General features: G+C 40.3%; 2 long non-coding RNA genes across 2 annotated transcripts; both read left to right on the forward strand.

Moving 5' to 3' along the window:
• Positions 1 to 4,159: 4,159 nt before the first annotated feature.
• On the forward strand, positions 4,160 to 8,049 carry LOC137476707 (uncharacterized). Its single transcript, XR_011000542.1, has 3 exons — positions 4,160 to 4,272; positions 5,472 to 5,574; positions 7,903 to 8,049. It is a non-coding gene; the product is annotated as an uncharacterized lncRNA (long non-coding RNA).
• A 5,439-nt stretch (positions 8,050 to 13,488) lies between these two features.
• LOC137476708 (uncharacterized) lies at positions 13,489 to 20,535 on the forward strand. The gene is made up of 3 exons (XR_011000543.1): positions 13,489 to 13,606; positions 19,116 to 19,286; positions 19,685 to 20,535. It is a non-coding gene; the product is annotated as an uncharacterized lncRNA (long non-coding RNA).
• Positions 20,536 to 21,565: the final 1,030 nt, after the last annotated feature.

Genomic DNA, 21,565 nt, shown 5'->3' on the forward strand with positions numbered 1-21,565 from the left:
CAGCTAAGAGGTTGCTGCAGTACAAGCCCAGCTGGGTTAGTGGCTGCTTGTCCAACATCACTGGTGTGGATTTCTTGGAGTCTCCTCATTTAATAGTTGGAACAAAGCATTGGAGAAAATCTTTAATAAAATAGCACAGACATACTGTTTATCTGATCTTCATGTCTGGTCTCAGAGCTAAGGGGGGCCTGTATCAAAATGCCTGGGATTAATGGCTGCTCTTCTGCTTAGCTCCAGCTTTTCCTTTCCTGCACTTAAGTACAAGAGAAACACCTTTTAAACCGCTGTTTATTTTGCATTGCCTGAGCCACATCTTAAACTGCTCTTTATTTTGCATTGCCTGAGCCACCTCTTAAACTGCTCTTTATTTTGCGTTGCCTGAGCCACCTCTTAAACTGCTCTTTATTTTGCATTGCCTGAGCCACCTCTTAAACTGCTGTTTATTTTGCATTGCCTGAGCCACCTCTTAAACTGCTGTTTATTTTGCATTGCCTGAGCCACCTCTTAAACCGCTGTTTATTTTGCATTGCCTGCAGAGCCTGTGAAAGAGCCTACAGTACAAAGGACCCTCACCAAGTCCTGGGCCTGTCCCACGCCTTTCACCTCTTAACGTTTATTGATTGCTCTGTTCTACTAACTCTGCCCCTCCTAGGTGTGATTTTCAGATTAGCCTTAGGATTTGATGGAGTGTCATCCCATTTTCTGGGCGGAGGCTCTGGGGTGTAGTTGGAGCTGGGTGGTTCACAGGGAGAAAGCTGAGGGCTGCACTGCTTGAGTGAACCTGTCAGAGAAATGTCTCATGTATCCTGAATTCTTCCCTCAGGAGCAAGTGAGGTTTTTCATCACCCACTGTACTCTTACCAGAGCATGTACTTGAGGACTGAAAAAGCCCTTAATTTTACAGAGATAGCCTGTCTGTTCTCCAGGGATGTTTGCACAGAATAACAGTGCTATGAAAAATTTTTCTCACTGTGTCAATCCTGCTTCACCAGATAGACCAGCTCTTAGTGTAACCTATGGTCATTGAAATAATTTTTATAATCAAGACACTTTTAGTAACAAAGATACTTATCCCATTGTGATGCAAACAGTAGATGTGTTAGTAATTTGCTAAAGAAGAGTAAAATTCATTTCTATAGCATCCTATATTCTTCTGTAAAATGCAGCCTCTGGAAATATGACCTTAAAGCAGCAATACCAGAGACAAACAACTAGCAGGGCAGTTTAGTCTTCAGAATTATTGTCATGTTTTTATTTTTATAATTTTGTTTCTTTTGTTTTCCTTCATTTTTGTTCCACTGTTGGCAAGAATTCAATGGTGATTACGTCACAATTACCCAACCATCAACAGAAGTCAGAAAGCACCTGCCAGCCCATAGGAGATTCAGAAAATAGTGCTACCACCAGCACTTTATTTACGTTCCTGCCCACCCTGGGAAGCCAGAGTTCTGGTGTGAATTTCAAAGGAGACTTCAGGTTTCTCCAGCTGAAGTCCAATTGCCTATTTAAACGTGTTGAGAGCAATAAGGTTGTGTTGGAATTGATTTCCTATGGTCTGGTATTTAATCGCTTCCAAAACTTCAGGAATTAAATCACTTATGGCTGGAGGAATATTTCTCCCTTGATCCAAGGTGCTTTGTAAAACACATTAAACTATGTGACAGATGCATCTGAAAGACACCCCAAGTAACCCGTTTAGTTGTTCTAATAGACTGGGTTTATCTCATATCTTAGTTCATGCACAACTGTTACAGATAAGCAAAAAGATAATTATATGTATTTGCTAATATAGCACGTGTCCCACAATGTTGAATTGAAATTAATTAATTACTATACCAAGTCACTTCTTTAATGGACTCTGCTCCTCCTATGCCTGAGTGCCGGAAGATAATGTAATAATTACACTAATTTTCTTTCAGGAATTCTCAGGTGCTTAGATTTCAAAAGCAAAGGTTCTCACCTTTGAACTTATATGCATGCAACTAAAAATAGTGAATATCAAATAGTCCGTCACTGTATTAATCTTTAATTTGTCATCTTTTGAAGGCCAGGGAATAGAAAATGCTTATTGTATTTTAAAGGCAGAGAAGAAAAGTGTTGAGCTCTTTGAGACTAGAAGTTGTTTGGGATATTTTAATTATCAGTTTTAAAAAACAGATAAAGGGAAACAAAATTAGATGAATATCCATGTTCAGATGCAAGGCTGAACACTGGAATTTTTATTACCAACAAAAACCCAAAACCAACTGGACTCTGTGTGAGAGAGAGTGTCAGAGTCAGGTGCTGCCTTTGGTGGTTTCAATGCCCCGCGTAGATTATTAGATGAAAGGAAATTTGGGGTTGAATTTACACTGTTGCTTTGCTTTGCCTGACAGCCACGTTATTTTAGTGTGATCTTATGGCCATGCATTTCTCAGTGATATGTAGTGGGCCTGGAATTTGCTGTCTGTGATCAGCCCTTTATGCATTTCACTGGCATTTCCTAGATGTAATTTGAAATAAGCAGGGGAATTTAGGCTGTGAACCACTCACCTGCTGTATTTGAGAATATATTTATTCTCTGTGCTTACACCTAGTGTTCATGCTGAAGCTCTTGAAGGTACAAACTCCGTTTATAAGCATAAGGTACATTTAATGTAGCTTTAGATTTTATTTCTATTATTGTTATGAAGTTTTATTTCTCTCTATTCCATAAATGGAACAGTTTACTGTATATTTTCTGATCTTGCTTTTCAATTTGCAAAGTATTTCAGGCTTTGAGGAATCTTTTGTAGAATTCTTAGAGCACGACATCATTTGAGAAATTTACCTTTGTAACATCAGTGTTTGAATTTAAAAAATTTACAGGAAAGACTATGTCTAGAATTCTTTAAATATCTAAAAACAATTTTCTGATTATGAAAGGTTATAATATTTTTTCTTAATAGCTTTTAAAATTTTATTTTCCTGTGATATTGGTTTAAGAGAGGTGCTCTGTGTCTACGGGAGAGGGAATATCAGAGTGTTAGTGTCTTCCTGTTACAAAATAATTGAAGTTATTTTTATGAGGCTTTATTTAAATGGTTAAAGCTTTTTTTGTTCGCTCCCCATCTTGTAGCAAAGCATATTTAAATATTAATGAGAGAAACACACAACTCAATGGAAGGGGAAAAAATCTGTGAGTATGAATGGTCAGAATTGCTTTTAGTCAGAAAAACATCTGTATCATGCAGCTAAGAATAGCAGAGAACCAAAGTCTTGCCCAAAATTGATGAGTTTAACAGAGTTCAACAGTCAGGATGATATTTGTAGTAGGCTATGGGCAGTGGAAATGCAGAAGGACATAGAAGAGGCAGATACATGCGCATCAAACTGGTCTGTGCGTATGTACAGAATAGTTTTCAGACAGGCACAAGAGCCTGTTGGATAGAATTGACAGGTGGACCTTTCTCCTTCCCTGACCTCAGCTGGCATCTCCCTGAACTTGGAACTGAAGTCAGTATTACAATGCCAATACTGTAGGAGTTTTACAGGAGGCAAATTAAGAAACTATTTTAAAAAAGGGCAAAAATTGTTGGTGAGCTATGGATGGGAGTTCTAAGTGTTGTGGTTTAGCACAAAAATGCAACCACACCAAAAGCACAGACAAAATGCAGCAGCTTTTGGGCATCTGTAAACTCTCCAGGATAAGAAATTGTCAGCTGAGCAGCCTCGTGTTGTCCTTGATATCTTTAAAGATGCTTGGTGTGTCTGGTGCAGTAGTCTGTAGATGGGAAGGGATTTTTTTTCCTGCCCTCTCTTGCCATTATTATTATTATTATTATTATTATTATTATTATGTTATTAAACAAATTATAGTAATTCTAATAATCCTGTGTTTAGGTCTCATGCCTATGCTTAGTTCTCTTTACCAAAATAAAGATATCGTATTTTCTATTAATGCATTTATATATGTATGCGTCTATTTTTAATAAATATAAGCAAAATAAAATTCTAAAGTGCTAAATAAATTAATTGCAAATAAAATGTCTTGATTCTAAAAAGACCCCAATTTTCCAGATCTCCCTGGAAGCAGTATTAGTTAGGATTTGTTTATTTTTGAGTTCCAACAACATGCATTTCCTTTTCATCCTTCAGTTTCAGATTGATCATTATTGGGGTTAGCCAGGCACCACTATCAACTTCACATTGGTTTCTTCCCAACAGGAATCCAGCCTAGTCACTGGGGAGCATGTGAAATTCCTTGTGTTGTGTTTTTGGAAGCAGAAGATGGTGACCATCTTAAAACCTGCGGTAATATTCTGCTTGCTACAACATAGAAAACAGCAACATAACTTTGCATGCTTTGCTCTCTAACTTTGGGTCTCATTCTAAATGCACTGGAGAAGGTACAACAAGATTTTATTTTTTTTTTTTTGCATGGGATTCACAACAGTGGGAAAATAGGTGTTAGGATGGGTGCCTGGACACCACTTTTTCCTCATATGCACCTTATGTTGGACAGATGACAAGCTTACTTTTTGGAGGTACGTGTTGAGTGGAAAGGAACAAAAAGGAATAGGGCAGACTTGTACTTTTATTCCCAGCTGTTTTAGGGTGCTGTTCAATTTTAATCACAATAAGAAGGACTCTACACTGTTTTCTTGGTGGCAGTATGGAGTCTGTTGATCTTTGGGTGTATTCTGTTAGGTTGGATTTCCACAGTCTCAAGACCCCATGGATTGCTTGGGGGAAAGCTCTCTCCCATGATCATTTTATCAAGGCAGCTGAGTTTCTGTTCATCCTCCTGGTAAACCCATGAGACGGTGTCTACTGAAACAGGATGCTAACTAAGGAAGGATCCTGAGCCATCTTAATTTTACTTTTTTTTTTTTTTTTTTGCACATTAAAATTACTATTGATTCTGAGTCACAGGGATGTGACTCATCCTGGAAGTTAGAAATGTCCCCAAAATGTTGCTGCATCAGAGGCTCACACTGAAATCACTATTAGGGCTGCTTGATTTTCCAGGGGGGAGAGTGGGGTGGGCTGGGGAGGTGATGGGAAATGCTGGTTTTGCTTTTGCTTTTTTATGTTTTTTTTGTTGAGACACAGGGAGGGGGCACATGGGAGACCAACATTTAGGAGAGAGCGTTGTTTTTCTTCAGCTATTTGAGTGCTTAAGCTGACACTTCAGTTAATAAACGAGATGTTCTCTGGTGTGGTCCTGTGGTTACTATTGCCCACTTCCTGGTGCCACACCAGAGACTCTCGGGTAATTCCTGCTGGGAATAATTACAAATGCTTCTCTGAAAATATTCACCCAATATTCACCACTGGTAAAAAGCAAATAGAATATTAGTTATTATTAGCAGAGGAATTTAAAGCATATCAGGAAATTCATTTGTGATGCTGGATAAATCTATTTGTAAGGTTGAGTAATTTCATAAATTTAAATTCTGAATACTTTGTGCATTTTCTTTATTAATTTTTCTTTATTAATTTTTTTAAAGAACCTAATAAAACTAGAAAGTGCTTGAGAGATCAAAAGCATGGAATATCTTTCATATGGATTGTGATGTGAACTGGATTACTTTTTTGCAGCTTGGAAAAGAGGTAAGTGAGAAAATAGAAGGATATACAAATATACAAACTGATGCACTGAACAAAGTTTTCAGCTTGTAAATAAATTTACAGTTAATGAAAGATCGATTTTTGCATGATTTATACTTGTAGAACCCATTACCACAGGGTGTTGTAGAGAACAAATATATACTGGGATTAGGCAAATTTAGGGACTATGTTTTCTGAATTATCTACTAAACCTGATGGTCCAGACACAACTTCCAGCTTCCTGTGAGCTTCTGGATTCTTAAAGCATAGCACAGATCCTGGATTCTTAAAGCATAATACATATTGTATGCACACTGCCATCTTCAATTCCTTAGGAAAGTACATTGCACTAAGGCAGGCCCAGACTTAGTAACTTTGCTCATGTGTTCTGACCAGAAGATGATACAATATTCCAAATATTTTGGACTTATAGTACCTGACAAAGTTAATATACTTCAGAGACTTCTATGCCTGGTTCAAAAAGACTGGAAAGAAATGCAGAAAAAAAGCTATTTTGGGACGTATCTATTTAAGTAAATATAATTTTAGTATTGGGATGTAATGATTTTATAAATAGTTAATGTTTCCTTACTTTTTTCCTTTCCACTTTTTTTTTTTAATAAGGTGTTACTTCGTATTTCTGAATGTTTGCAAGTATTTAGGGAAAACACCCCATCAGCACAAAGGAAATGAACAGTGTCAACAGCTCTATTCCCATTCACCATATTCATGTTTATTTTATTAGAGACATCTATGATTTGTTGATACCACTTGAACATTTCATTTCTTAAGGGAGGCATAGTTTCAGAGCTAGAAGCCTCTGGAGCCTGTAAGCAGGCGGCGGAAGTGAGTGGGCTCATATTGAGAAAAGCACTGCTGATTGACATGATATATTGGTTTAGAGTATATTAACTTATCTCACACTTTAAGGAGTCAAAATTAACTCAGGAACACGTTTAGAATCCTAACACCTCAACAGATGGAAAGCTCCCTTCCTTCCTCCTTCTCTGAAATCACCTGGCAAAGAGTGAGCCAAGGCTAAAAAGGTGGCTTAGAGAATTTTAGTTCATTCTGCAAATTATTTTTTTACACTTCTCAGAATAGTGCACAGCCCTCCACAAAGCAGAATGAATCCTGCTGGCTTTTCTTGTTTGCTCATAGGAAGGAACAAGGAACAGGAGTAGAGTTTATTTTAATTGCAGTGCGTACAGTATGTCACGGTCTAGTGCGTCAAGCGTTGCTATTTTGTGTCTGTGCCTCATTCCAACTTTAGACGGACACAGATCAGAACTGTAAACACCTGCCTGGCGTCATTAAGGGTGGCAAAAATATCCCATTGTGGGAGGACCAGAAGCTGTGTTTGAGGCAGTTTGTGTGTGATCTCTGACAAGAACATAGCGTGCTGCATCTTCCTGGCTGCCTGTGTTCCCCTTTGGATGGGAAGTACGCAATCCTGCCGCTGTCCTTGGCCCCGCCGCTCGCATGCGTACGCGCCCCGTGCTCGTAGTAATTCAGAACAATTTCACAATAGCCACACTTTTAATAGCAGACAGAGACCAAATTTAACAACCAACGAGATTAGCTCAAGGCCTTAATATATGCAGGGAGTTGAGAGGTCGTTCGCAACAATTCCGTCGCTGCCATATGTTTAAGGAAGATTAATTAAAGGAAATAAAGATAGAATAGTTCTGCTTTCATTTAAAAAAAAAGAGGTTAGTGCTTAAAAAAAGAAGTTTTCACAGAGGGATCCAAACATGAGTAAGTTGCAAGCAGTCCTATCATCTGTCAAACCAACTACCACATCAAATTCATAAATAGCAGTGTGTAAAAGGGAAACCAGGAAAGCCAAACTCCACTTTGAAGCCACAGAGAAATAGGAGCTTTTTAATGGAAGCTTTGTAGTTCTAGTTGATATTATTGAAACTCTTTGCACGCTCGCTCTGGGTTTAATTTTTGTTTTGTATTAATTCCCAGAACAATTTCCTGTGTATTGCAAACGTTTGCAAAGGGACAAACTGAGGGAAAACCCCTGACTCCTGTTGGCTTTAGGAGAATGTGAGCACACATCACACGCTGTGATGCAGGAACTTAAATACTAGTAGGGCTTGCCTCTCAACCGTGCTTTTCTCTCCTTAAAACTCAAAGAAATGTGCAATACTTGACTTCAGTATCATTACAGATAGTCCACCAGGAAAGAGCTGTCTGTGGAGGAGTAATCCAAACACTCCTTTAATTACCAAACTACTGAACTACTGAAGTTGTTAATTTTAGACATAAATGAGAAAGTTGACCCAATATGAAATCCGTTATTTCCATTTTTGTGTTTTCCAGTTGCTTGCAGCACTGATGGGCACAAATCCATCTTGTCCTTGAGCTCCTGATTACAGTTGCTCATCAGCTTTTGTGTGATCTTCGTCAGGTAGGTCTTTGTTGCTAGCCCACCCCTTTTCCTACTCAGGACACCAGTTTGCTGCTAGAAAAGTCCCAGTCCCTACTGCTTTCCAAAGAACAATGAAATAAACTTGAGGTAAAATGATGCTGAAAGCGGTGTATTGGCACGGCAGATGTGATGATTGGGATATGCAGACTCTCAGCATCTCTGTCTTCCCCTTGCTCCTCTCTAGATGGGCAGCAGTATTTCTTGGGAGGTCTCACCTCCAAAGTGATTGCTTCCCCACAAAACAGGGAATGCAGTAGTGTGTCATTTCTTTCCCCAGGCTGTCTGTCTCATGTAATCTAAATGTTAAATGGCTTTGCAGTGGGGTCAGTGTCTTGCATTCACTGTGAATAGTATGGAAAATAATTTCAAAGATAGTAATCTCTCTTTTTTAACCTGCTGTACTACTGTGTTAGCATGCAGCTCTTGGAATTTTGCCTTTGGTTATAATAACTCTAGCATTGAATATTGGTTTTTTGGCAGAGATTTCTTGGTATACACCCAAGAGAAGATAGCTTTGGCTAGGCCGTAGGGTTTTTGGGGGTTTATTTTGCTTTTAAGTCTTTCTGTGTATGTGTGCATGTACGTCTAGAAGTTCTGTATAAAGGTTTATATATACAGCTATTAATATATCATGAAACCAAGTTAAAGGACTTTCACCTGAAATGGAACACTGGCAGATGGAACATAAGAAAGCAGGAGCCATGAGATGCCTGACTCCACCAGTGTACAGGTGGGGTCCCCTCTCTTGCTCCCATAAGATGCACAGTGCCAGAAAGCTGACACCTGTCCTGCTGACCTGCGTGTTACCGATACCTTCAAACACCCTGGTGGAGGTGAGTTTCTTGCAGGTATTTCAGCTGCTCTGGGACATCTGAAGCAACCAATATGTTTCCATAAAAACAGCTTCTAAGGTATCCATTTTTCTCCAGAATTATCCCCTGAATATCAATGCTACCATCTCCAATTGCAATTACACCTACAACTAAACTGGAGATGCTGCTCGATCCTTGCTGTATTTATTTAGAGATGAACCAGCAGAGTGTGGTACATGAGCAAAAACTGAGACATGTCACAAATGAGCACGCACTTCTGCTTTCCCTGAAGAAAAAAGGGAAGGCTTAATTGAAATCTGTGAGTTGATAATCCTGCCAGTTACGTTTTGTTTTCATAAATAAAGTTCCACGAGAGAGGACAAAGGAGCTGGTCTCCTATATGTCTAGGAAGTGAACACAGACAATTGAGAGAATTCACTGGTAACCACATCTGCTAGCAATGAGTGCCCTAGCTGTCTGTCATGAGGCTGTGCATTTGCACCTTTAGAATTATGATACTGGGATAGTGGTTTCACAGGTCAAATGTGAGACTTGATTGCTCTTAAATGATAACTCCTCCAGAGGAGGAGGAACTCTGTAAAACGTGGTAGGCCTTCTAAGTCTCAAAAAATAGAAAAGAAGATCAAGTCTGATGGTCCAGTGGCCTATTTGACACAGGCAGCAGTAATACTGGAGGATTTGATTTACCTGATTTTTCAGTGAATGATATATAAGAATCAGTCAGCAGGGAACTGAGTCAAGTGAATTTACACCAAGAAAAAAGCTTATACTTTGGAAAAGATCCTGAAGGTTTTCTGAGACCTTTCAAGTCTGTCCATGAATACCCAAAGGCTTTTTTTGGGCCATTACATGTAAAGATGCCCAGAGGCTGACAAATAGCAGCAATTTGCAATATATGCTTAATGTTAAATTATTTTGACAGGTCTGTCTTGCGCCATTTGTTTGGGTGTGTTTTTTTTAAACAAGACTGCTTTTGTGGAGAAGGAATTATTGTCTTGCTTTTTCTTACTCTGTTTTACCTTTTTTATAGTGCTACTTTGTTCTCTAGGCCCCAAAGACAGCTGAGATGCTCTTCTAGGGCCTAAGCCCCCTCAGTTCTTGTTGAAGCTAACAAGAGATGAGAGCTAGAACCTGGGTTTGCTTCATGTTTTTGCTCATCCCCCATTCCCTTTATGTTGTGAGTCATACTCTTAAGAGTATTCTTATGACACCTTCAGTTCCCACCCCAGCTTTAGGCATCACCCCTTCCCAGGCTATCAGTTAAAAACTGAAAGATAAATTAATTTTGGCTTCACCATCCAGCCAGTAAATCCGTAAAGTCAAAAAAATAGGAAGGCAGTTCTAGGGAGGTATTCTGTTTTCTGGGTATGCAATCTTATTTTTTTCCCTGAGGACTAAAAGCATGGAAGTCCTATCAAAATGTGTTTCCTTTCTTGCCTTTGCTCACTGTTAAAAGTCTTCTTGGGGGCATAAAGGCCTGAGAAATGGAGGTGTCTGTCATGTTTGATTTAGTCTGAGATTAGTGTCTCAGGGGAGGTGAGGAGTTACAGCAGCAGGGAGCATGTTTCTCAATAGCTCGTTTTATGTATTTATTTTAAAATATCTCTATTTAAAAAGTTAGATTATAATAATATGTTAAAAAAGCATTTAATCAACCTTTTTGTACAAACACGTAGTCTAGAGAGTGACTGGGGCCTGCAAGGAGAGCTGGTGGAAGTAGGAATGCTAATAGACTAATAGACTAATAGAATAATAATAATAATAATTTGGTCTTATTGAAATGCACACTTTGTAAGTTATGCTTCATAATGCTTTAGCCTGGTTTAGGACAAAATAAATCTATCAAGTGCAGAAGAATAAAAAAAGTCATCATAGAAGAAAACCTAAAGAACCAGTTAGCTTTTCAGCTCAGAGGCAGCATTTACAAAAGAGTAGAATTCAGCTAAATGAGTAATCCCTGAGGTTAGAGAAACAGGGGGAAAGCTGTGTGCCATATTTGCATTAACTGAGATTTATATTAGAGGTTAGATGATGAAAGAGGCTCCTCCCAAAGACCACACACACGCTGCTAATCTCGTGTGAGGTTCCTGCTCGCTTGTTGCAAGATTTTTGTTTCTTTCTAATTTAATATCTAGACTTTGTATTTATTCTGTGTAAGCTGGCTACCTGTAAATCCTGAGATGTTAAGCAGAACTAATAAAATGTCAGTGTTCAGATTCCTTTCTTAAGGCTATTAAAGTTATGCTGCAGGTACATTGTTTTTCTACTGGATTATTTTATTTCTTGTACTACATAGCTTAGTATTTTAACACCAGTCCTTTGAGACTATTGATCTAAAGCAAATTGATTAAATTTTTATTTTCCAGTTCATAAAATGAAGCCAGGAATATAGAAATCCACTGTAAGAATGTCATCTTGCTTCTGTTTTTTCTTTTGACATTATGGTAGTTTTTTCATCTAACAGTAGTCACATTTTTTTATTGTTGTGTTAAAGAGCTCTCCTATGTTTAGAGTCTGAAAATAAGCGTTTAAGGTAGGAGGGCAAGCTTGAGCAAAGAGGTAAGAACAAGTTTATTAGTATTTCATAATACTCGTTATTGCTAATATTGTTCTGTATGGAACACTGCATGTGTATGAAAAACTCTCACCAACAAGGAACATTATAATCATAAGTGTATGTTTCAATGCCAACAGGGAAGCTAAAGCAGGGTGGGAAATGTCACCAGTCTGAGGCTGAAGGAAAGTGTCTCCAGCCATGATTGCACTTAAAATGAGGGGACAATTCCACTGTTCTGTCCAGTCCCAGGCTGTTTAAGGAAACAACAAGAGAGATCTTTCTCAAAGAATTTACTCTGCACTTATGCTAATGCAACTGAGAAGTGTCCCTTGCTTTGGGAAGACTTTTAGATGGGTCTTAAGAGTTAGAAATGTTTTGTCAGTCGTTTGGTTGAAGTGCTTTACCTTGGCTTTTGGTGGCAGTAAAACACATTTGACCTATGAGGGTTAAACAGCATCTTTTAAGAGAAAATAAGAAATTCATGAAGACTGACTCTGAATTAGCTCTCGTGGCTCACCTCTTTCCAGGTGTAAGCAGCTGTGCTGCTCCCCAGGCAATCCAGTGGATACCCAGCTCTCACCTTCAGTGGGATGGGGAACCTTCGGGATGCACTGGCCTGCACCCAGGAGAAGGGTTAGCAAGGAGAGCTATGGTGCAGAGGATAAAAGTCAACAAAATGTGGGGTTTTTTAAATAAGTAGCTCCTGCAGTACAGCAAAGGAAAAGGCTGCATGCTAAACACAAATATTTTTTTTTTTTGGTTCTGCCTTTCTAGTAGGGTTAGATGAGACTTGGGGAATGCTCTGAGTTGCACAGTGAAGTAAATCCATACTGATTACTCTGGAGTAATCAAATCTGCTGTGTGACAGTCACTGTCTCCTAAGTTAGTCGTGTGAAGCTTAATTAAGGAAACTAAAAATCTATTATTAGCAGTAGTTTTCTAAACCCTGTCTAGAAGCAAACTTGTTTCTAGTGGATCACGTGGTCTAAAGGAATTGTTTTCGTAGAAGGGAGAAGGCAGTGATGCCTTAAGGTTTAGCTTTCAGGTATTCCAGATTCTGTACTGCGTTATTGTATAACTCTGACCTTCATATGAAGTGTTAGCAGTTCAGACAAAACAATCCTTTTCCAGCCCCAGGACCAAGGACACCGCTGCAGCTTCAGACCCAGAAAGTGCAAACAAAAAAAAAAGGCCCAAAAGGCCCAAAAAGTGCAAACAGGGAATTGAGGAGAGCAATCTGGGAGCATGGGACTGCATCACCTGGAGCTGCAACTGGACAATTAACCCCAATGTGGACATGGACCAAAACTTATAAAAGTGTGAAAACTCAGAGTCCTCCTTGGGTCCACCTTGGGTGCAGCCCTGGCTGGGCTCTGGTGCTGCCCAAGGTGGATCCATGGAGGAGATCCTTTAATAAATCCCTGCTTTATTCTCTAGCTCTGCCCAGCCTGTGTTCCAGGGCAGCCTTGCCAAGGCATCAGCAGGACTGTTGCAGGGATATCATTGCATTAATTCACAGTGAGACTGCGAGGCTAGGAGAAATGAAAATTCAAAGTTCAGTTCAGCCTTTAAAGCTGTGCATTGTGGAACTGTCTTTTGCAGGAAAGCCATCGAATAAGGCCCAGGAGTCTGATCAGCTCAGCGTAGTTCTGTTTCCCATATGACCTCTGCCCTGGGTGCTGGGCCCTAAGTCTCTGCCAGCCCCAGCTCTGTGTGCAGTGGTGGTGTTTGTGGAGGGCTCTGAAGGGAGGCAGTGTCCAAACGGAACAGTCTGATTCCTGTAAACTCGCTGCTGCTGCTGATCTACACCACCTGCTAGAACAGTGGCCTGGGTTCTTTCCCTCAGCCCAAAACCCACTGAATGCTGTGTTTGGAAAAGCACGTGGCTTCCTGTGCAGCTCCGTGCCTGAGCCTGGGTGTGATTCCCAGGGAATAATTATTCATAATAATGTTTAGTATTTTTATATCATTATTAACAATTATTCTATTTATGTTATTTTATATTTATCTATTTTATGTATATATCTTATATATTATTATCTATTATATTTTCTATATTGTTAATAATTATTAATTTTTTTTTCCCCAGAGGAATAATTCTTCTACCTATTCCTGTCTCAGTCCTCGGGCTGGCAGTGGTGACAGCCCATTTCTGCTGCCCATCTCTGCCTGTTTGCTGCTGTCCCCTGGCACATCAGAATCAAGGTTGGGAGGTGGTTTTCTTTTTAATTATTGTTGTTTTCTGCTATGAATGCAAGTTTTTCCATTTATCAGGGAAGTGAATCTCTGCATAATTCCTTTTAAAATTAGTTTTAAATCCTAATCTCCTAGGGGTGGTTTTTAAAACCAAGCAGAGGGCATTATAGCACTTTTTTTGCTCTCTTACATATAATTTGATTACTATTTACAGCAGATGAGAACTTTGTTTTTTAATGAAGTGAATGACATTTATTAACTATCCCACAACAAGTTCAAAATAAATCTGAACAAAATAAAAGCAATTAATCTGCAGAGATGCTTGTCTTCTGTGAATCATCTAATGCCATCTATCTCAGATGGGTGTTTCAGGAACCATTAGTGAGGATTTTTCACTTTGTGACATGGCACAGTGAGGGCAGATGAGTCCAATTAGTCCTTTTCCCAGGAGAACGGCATTTTAATTAGTTTTTAAGATATAGAAAGAGGGTGTCTGGTAAAGTATCATGGGAAAGAACTCTTTAAGTTTCTCCCTCTCCTATACATGCCATACTGCACATACAAATACATAGTGAGCTTTCAGAAAACAAAGGAGGAAAGCACATAAGAGCCTGATTAAATCTTATTCTGAATCATGGAAAAGGTCTCTGTTTTTTCTAATAGAAAAACGTGAACTTCATCTTTAAAAACAATTTCCTTTTTAGCAAAAGAATGTATAATTCGAAGATTTTTGAGGGTTTTTATGCATCCTTTTTATGATGCTTGACTTCATTTTGTATGAAAATTAATATTTATTGGATATTAATATTCATAGGGTGTAGCAGTGTTTACTGTATAACTATTGAAAAAAAACTTTATGAATGATTTTTTCTTTACTGTAGTTGCTTTTCTCTGAAGACAAGATAGTCTCCAGGAAGCTTGTGTTCTGAATGTAGTGCCACAGTGCAAGGGGTTCGAGGGAATTTCAGAATTGTTTCTGTTTTATATACTCCATCTATTAGCTGCTTGTACTTGCTTTCACTTAATCATCTTCTACTTCCCCTCAGTTTGAGACAGTGGTTTAGAAAACCATTCAGGCAACAAAGATCAATGATTATATTTCGAAATATAATGATGAATGATTGGGTTCAAAGAGATCTTTCAAGTGATTGCTTTGACAAGGTCATTTTTAACCAAAATATATTTGACTCCTTTAGCAGTTGTGTCAGCTGAAGAGACAAACAAGCAGCTCACTGTGGTGGCTTTGCTGCCAAAGCCCAGGTGTGTGTGACTTTGGACATAAAATGTATGTGAAATTCTGTTGGGGCTGTGGCATTGCCGCTGGGCTGCACATGCAGCCGCTCCACGTTAAGATAAATCCAGAATCATGACCTTGCAGTTACTGCTCCAGGGCAGGCTGGTCAAGGGGGTTAAGGGTTCCTGTGCTTTGGTGGAATTGTCCCAAGAAGGAGCCTGAATGGTTTCATTTTCCAAAGAATTCTGTGTTACACAGAACCTGTGTACCCCACCTCCTCTTTGCACCTGAGCTTTCCTTCTCTCCCATCCCTCATTATTTTGGGCTTGTTTAGCTGTTGATCAGCAGCTGATGAAAAAAGAGCTATATATATAATATATATTGATATAAAATATCAATATATGTAAGTATATAATTAGTAATATGATTAGTATATAATATGTAGTGATATGAAGCCAGTTATATTTCCCCTAACATTTCCACGGTTTGCAGATGCTCATAACTTTTGTTAGAATTAAGTAAGTTTTATTGGTCTTCAACACAAGATGCTATCGTAGGTCATGGTTTTATTCTTTTTTTCTGTACCTGTTTATATATTAGTTTGAATCTTAATCCATCATGGCTAGCTGGGGGCTGTCGATATTCTGTCAGACTCTGAATTAATGCTTTGAGTTGCACTTGTGTTCTTATCTCCTGCAGTGAGGGTCTGAGCCCAAAAAAAGTGGCAATAGCCAACAGACAGAAAATCTCAGACAGGAGGAAGAAAAGGAAAGAGCCAAGAAAATCAAAAATTGAGAGGGGTAAGATGAAACCCAGGTACAGAGACTTCTCACCATGGATTTCTAAGTGTCAGTTCAGGAAGAGATTTTGGAAGATTACTGCCTCACTTTTAGGAACAAAATGCTAATTTTTTTTTCCCCCATTAAAAAGGTGCCCACCACAGCCCAGTAACTACTGCTAAGTATCCATTCCTCCTGCAGTCAATATGTAAAGTCCCAGCTTAACTGAGGTCTGCATATGACTACATTCTGAGACCCTTGTTGAAGCAAGAAGTTCTCCTGACACTTAGAAATTTGATTACTTAGAAAGAAAAAAGAGGGAAACGACCAAAAATGCTCAGTTTAGTTCTTGTAGATGGTTGTTTATTCACAAAAGAGTTAAAAAGGACTTGCCACCGAATGATGCCAGCAGCAGTATGTGGGTAAAAGTCCCCCCAGGAGCACAGAGATGCAGTGCTGAGCGCTGCTCCAGGGAAAGTCTTTGGCTCTTGCCTCACTGCAGTTTTAGGTGAGCAGTGTCCTGGCACATCCTTGCTCTGCCAGCTGGGGTGGTCATTGCATGCCCATCCATTATTCAGGTGTTTAGACACTGTCTAGTGCTTTGATATTGTGCAGTCTCTGGTTGGCAGAAAGAGTTGTCTTTTGGACTTTTTTTTTCTCTTTTTTTTTTTTTTCTTTCCCTTTTCCTATCCTATAGTACTTTTGCATTAACCCAAAAGTAGTGTTTAGGAAATAAAATCAGAAAAATAGTCTTTAAATCAATAGATTTAATGTTGGTTTCTACTGATACAGTACCAATGTTCTGTGGTGACAGATCAGTGATTTTTTATCTACATGTTTCCTCGTTTGTTCACAAAAATACAAAGCCATGGAATGTCTAGACTTTTCTTTGCAAATACATTTTTTACAGGCAATTTATGCTGCTGTCTGAAACTCTGCTGCTTGAACGGGCAGGCTGATTTGAGTGGGAAAGTGAAGCATGTAGACAACACTTACCACACTGTGAATGCTAATGAATGATACAGGGAAATTAAGGTTAAAATGAGAAATGTGTGGAGACCTCGTAGCAACCCTCCAGTGTCTGAAGGGATTCTGCAGGGAGCACGGGGGAGGGATCCTTTGTCAGAAACGCAAGGGATTGGGGAAGGAGTGAGGGGTGAAAATTACAGGAGAAATCTAGGTTAGATATTGGGAAGCAATTCTTTACCTTAAGCAATTCTGAGAGTGGTGAGCCATGGCAACAGCTTGCCCAGGAGCCGAGGATGCCCCATCCCTGGAGGAGCTCAGGGCCATGCTGGACAAAGCCCTGGCCAGCCAGGTGTGTCAGGAGGTGTCTCTGCCCGTGGCAGCAGGGCTCAGGACTAGGTGATGCCTGAGGTCCCTTCCAGCTCCCCAGGATCCTGACTCTGTGACTTAGGCCAGGCAGGATTTTACTGGAACTTGTGGTAAAGCCCTGCTTATGCTGAGGCGAACAAAAGCTTTTGAATTGATTTGAACGAAACTTTACCTGCGAGTGAAATACTTCTGAACACATAACATGGTTCTGCCATGAGCCCTGCTGAGGAGCTGGACTGAGTCAGAATGCTCAGAGTGACACCCTGAATGGCCTTCACCAAGACCTGGTGGACAAGCCTGGCCCAGCCTTCGTGGGGCCATGAATGGCTGCTGAGACTGTCACCTCTCTGCTCCTCGAGGAGTGGTGGCAATGGAGCACAAGCCTGGCCCAACCATCCTGGTGTCACAAATGGCTGCTGAGACTGTCACCTCTCTGCTCCTCGAGGAGTGGTGGCAATGGAGCACAAGGCTGGCCCAACCAGCCTGGTGTCACAAATGGCTGCTGAGACTGTCACCTCTCTGCTCATAAGGAGTGGTGGCAATGGAGCACAAGGCTGGCCCAACCAGCCTGGTGTCACAAATGGCTGCTGAGACTGTCACCTCTCTGCTCCTCGAGGAGTGGTGGCAATGGAGCACAAGGCTGGCCCAACCATCCTGGTGTCACAAATGGCTGCTGAGACTGTCACCTCTCTGCTCCTCAAGGAGTGGTGGCAATGGAGCACAAGCCTGGCCCAACCAGCCTGGTGTCACAAATGGCTGCTGAGACTGTCACCTCTCTGCTCCTCAAGGAGTGGTGGCAATGGAGCACAAGCCTGGCCCAACCAGCCTGGTGTCACAAATGGCTGCTGAGACTGTCACCTCTCTGCTCCTCAAGGAGTGGTGGCAATGGAGGACAAGGCTGGCCCAACCATCCTGGTGTCACAAATGGCTGCTGAGACTGTCACCTCTCTGCTCCTCGAGGAGTGGTGGCAATGGAGCACAAGGCTGGCCCAACCAGCCTGGTGTCACAAATGGCTGCTGAGACTGTCACCTCTCTGCTCCTCGAGGAGTGGTGGCAATGGAGCACAAGCCTGGCCCAACCAGCCTGGTGTCACAAATGGCTGCTGGGACTGTCACCTCTCTGCTCCTCGAGGAGTGGCGGCAATGGGAAGCCCTGAGGTGAGCAGTAGTTGCACTAGATATGCAATTTCCAAGTGCAGTGATTTTGTCAACAGATAAAAGCTAGCGATTTAGAAGAGCGGAAATTGTTTAGGTAGGTACAGACGGTTTGGTAGCTTGTTGTTGTTAGACAGTTGCACTGAAAATACCGGAAAACACTACAGGAATGGCATGTAGTTTTAGGAACGTTTTGTAGTTTGCTGTTGTTAGACAATTGCACTTGAAAGTACAGGGGGAAAAATGACCAGAATTTAAGAAATCCCCCTCAGTCCTTGTGGTGGCTTAAGCATTGTGGTGGGTTTAGCTTGGGTGTGGTTAATTTTCTTTCTTGGAGCCTGTATGGTGCTGTGGCTCAGATTAGTGACCAAAGCAGAGCTGGTAGCACAGCAGGGTTTATTTATTGCTGGGCAATATTTCCAAGGCAGCCATTCCCCGGGGACTAGCTGGTTATCAGCATGTGGTGAGGGATTTCCTTCGTGTCACTCTGGATGTGTTGAATTTTTCACTCCTTTTTCACTTGTTAAAGAGTCAACTGACCCACAAGCTTTTCTTTGTTTTGCTCTTCCAATTTCTTTCCCTCTTCTAGTTGAGGGAAATGAGCTGATGTGGGTCTAACTGCTGGCTGGAGCTAACCTCCTATGCTCATGAAGCTTGCAATTTTGCTCTAATTTCAATCTCACCAAGAGGGGAATTAAAAGTAGGCCATTTAGAATAAGTTTTATTGAGACTATTGAAAGCTAGGGCAGAAAGAATTTTTCTATGCTTGTACTTTGTATCAAAATCTGGTTTATTTCGAGGTAAAAAGTGAATAATTAATTCTTAAGAGACATTTGCATTCTTTATATAACTTTACTGAAGCTCTATGGTTTTGGTCTATTTAACACAAATCAAGTCTCTAGAAGAGTGAATGCTGGCAGCTCTAACCAGAAAAAAAAATCATGATGCAGTCACTATGTCACTCTACCATCGTATTTTGGCTTCAAGACATTTTCTATGGTTTGTTCATTTTCAGATCTTGAAATTCCTCCCACACCTCAGAAACATTTTTAGGTGATGCTGCATGCCCAGGATTCTTTTCCAGCTTGAGAGAAATGTGCAAGCAAATGCTGAAGTTTTGGCAACAGATATGGAGAGACTTACTATGGTAGAAACTTCAGTCTGATGTCAGTTTCTTGGAAATGGGGTAAATTCAATATGTTTAAATCACATACTTCTCCCAGCAAGAGGGAAAGAGGCTATAACTGTTGCTGTAAAGCCTAGTAGTATGATTCAGAACTCCAAAATGCAGCTCCAGCTCTATGTGATAATCTTATCACCAGCTCAACCAGCTCCATCAGAGGAATGAGAGAGAACTCTAGGAGTCTCACTTGGTACTTGTTTTTGTGAGAAGGCTGGGAGAGGGGGAAGAGGAAGCTCGCTACAAAGAAAAACAACTTCAGGTTGAGGTTTCTGCAGTGGTTTTACAGAACTAAGTGAGTCTGGAAAAAGATACCTGCCCACAAACTACCTATCAGCTTTAAGGTACCATTTAAAAATATTTATTTAATACATTTCCTATCTTATTTCCTGTCTTACGAGCAGTGAAATCAGCAGAGGAATATTTGAAGCACTCTAAGATTCGGAGGACTGCATTCTTCTCTTGGTTCATTCACTGCTAGGAGCTGCAGACTGATTCACACAGGCTCAGGATCTGACTCTGCCACTTCATTAAGATCACTTGTTCCCCTGATACTCTGCACAGAAACAAAAGTAAAGGGAAAATAATACTCTTCCCGAGTTCCTAGGACATCCTCAAACACCACATGCACCAGACAGTGCCTGGGACAGGGTTTTGACTCCTGTAGCTGATTTACTGCCCAGAGCTGTTACACCTGTACTAAAAATTGGAGCTGTTACATCTGTACTGAAAACTGGAGGCAGGAAATATGCTAGAAATATGCTAGAAAACAGCCAGGGAAGAGAGAAGATGGAGCAAATGTTTCAGGAGTCTTCTCAACTAGCAGAAACTCTCTTACATGGCAATCAGTTAAGCCTTGGGCCCCCCAGTAAGGCTGGGAGAAAGGATCAGAGAGTTGTGAGCTATTTTCGCCCCTTCTCTTTTTGCTGCCCAGCTGCAGAGCAGCAGAATGTTGAGTCTTTAATGCCAGGTCTGCATCTGAAAGCTGAAAAGGTCTGAGTGCTGGGGTGCAAGCCTATTGGCTTTGATAAATTTCACCTTCCCCTTGCTCCTAAGTGAAGGCAAGATTACAATGAAGATTCCATGAAGTCAGAGGTCACTGTAGGCATCTCCCAAGAGGAACAGGAAAAGGAAATATGTTTTTATGCTGCACTTAAGTTGCTAATAATTTCATTTATTCAGAAGGTCCGACAGACAGCAGATGCATATGACCTAAGCAGAGGACTTTAACCAAAAGAAAGTTCAGTGTTTACCTGCTGGTTTAGGCTCAGTGTTATATTATTTTGAAATACTCCTCAAACAATAGGGATCTTAAATTTAGAGAAGTCTATTTCAAGACAGCACAAATTTGAAGCAATTAAGAATTTAACAATGAAACCTGGAACACTGCTCTCCAGTAAACAGTGAATCATTTACAGTCAAATTGCAATGAAATTTGGCAATGTATTGGCCTAGTTTATGTTATGAATCAATATAAGTATATAATTTTTTAATGAGAAATTTAGAAATTGAACAAAGTCCAAGGAAAAATAAGGGGATGGTCAAGTACAACAAAGGCTATTCAGAAAACTTTACTAGAATATGAACATTTCTCTTCTGATTTTATTTGGCAGAAGGGAGAAGTCTGCACTTACCTCTTACATGCTCTTGACATGCAGGTTTGTTCTTAAATTTACTCAACAGATTCTTCCACAGGAACTACATATCAGGATTGTTTTTTCTCTGGAAGGAGTGTAGGATTATATGTCCTACCACAAAAGAGCAATTTTGCTGCAATCCATTTTGGGGATATTGTTGTAGTGACGATCAAGTGGCCTGAACCTCCTGGGTTTCACCAACCCACCAGAAATCTGATATTTCTTCCTCCTCCACTATTCAGTATTCCTGCTGCCACTTCTCTTGATCCTCAAAACATTTCTTCATGTACATTTCCTCGATCTCAGTATAACATTATTTTTCACAAAGGTAAAAAATGGTCTTGTTCACTTCCTAAAATTGTGCTGAAAATAGCAATGTTTGAACTGTTGTCCTAGGTGGCTAAATTGATGAATTTGGAGACCTAGTGTGTAATGCAAGTGTACAAAATACAAAATTAGTCACCAAAATACAAACTAGTCACTATTTACTGCCTGGCCAGGGAGGCTAAAGGGTTCTTTAACTTTCTACCACGCATATCAAATGAGTTGCTGAAAGTTCACATGCCAGAAAAGTTGAAATAAACTATTTCAACTGAACCTGCCATCACAGAGTCACAGAATATTCTCAGTTGGAATGGACCCACAAGG

Source organism: Anomalospiza imberbis, chromosome 6 (assembly GCF_031753505.1).
Source record: "Anomalospiza imberbis isolate Cuckoo-Finch-1a 21T00152 chromosome 6, ASM3175350v1, whole genome shotgun sequence".
NCBI lineage: Eukaryota > Metazoa > Chordata > Aves > Passeriformes > Viduidae > Anomalospiza > Anomalospiza imberbis.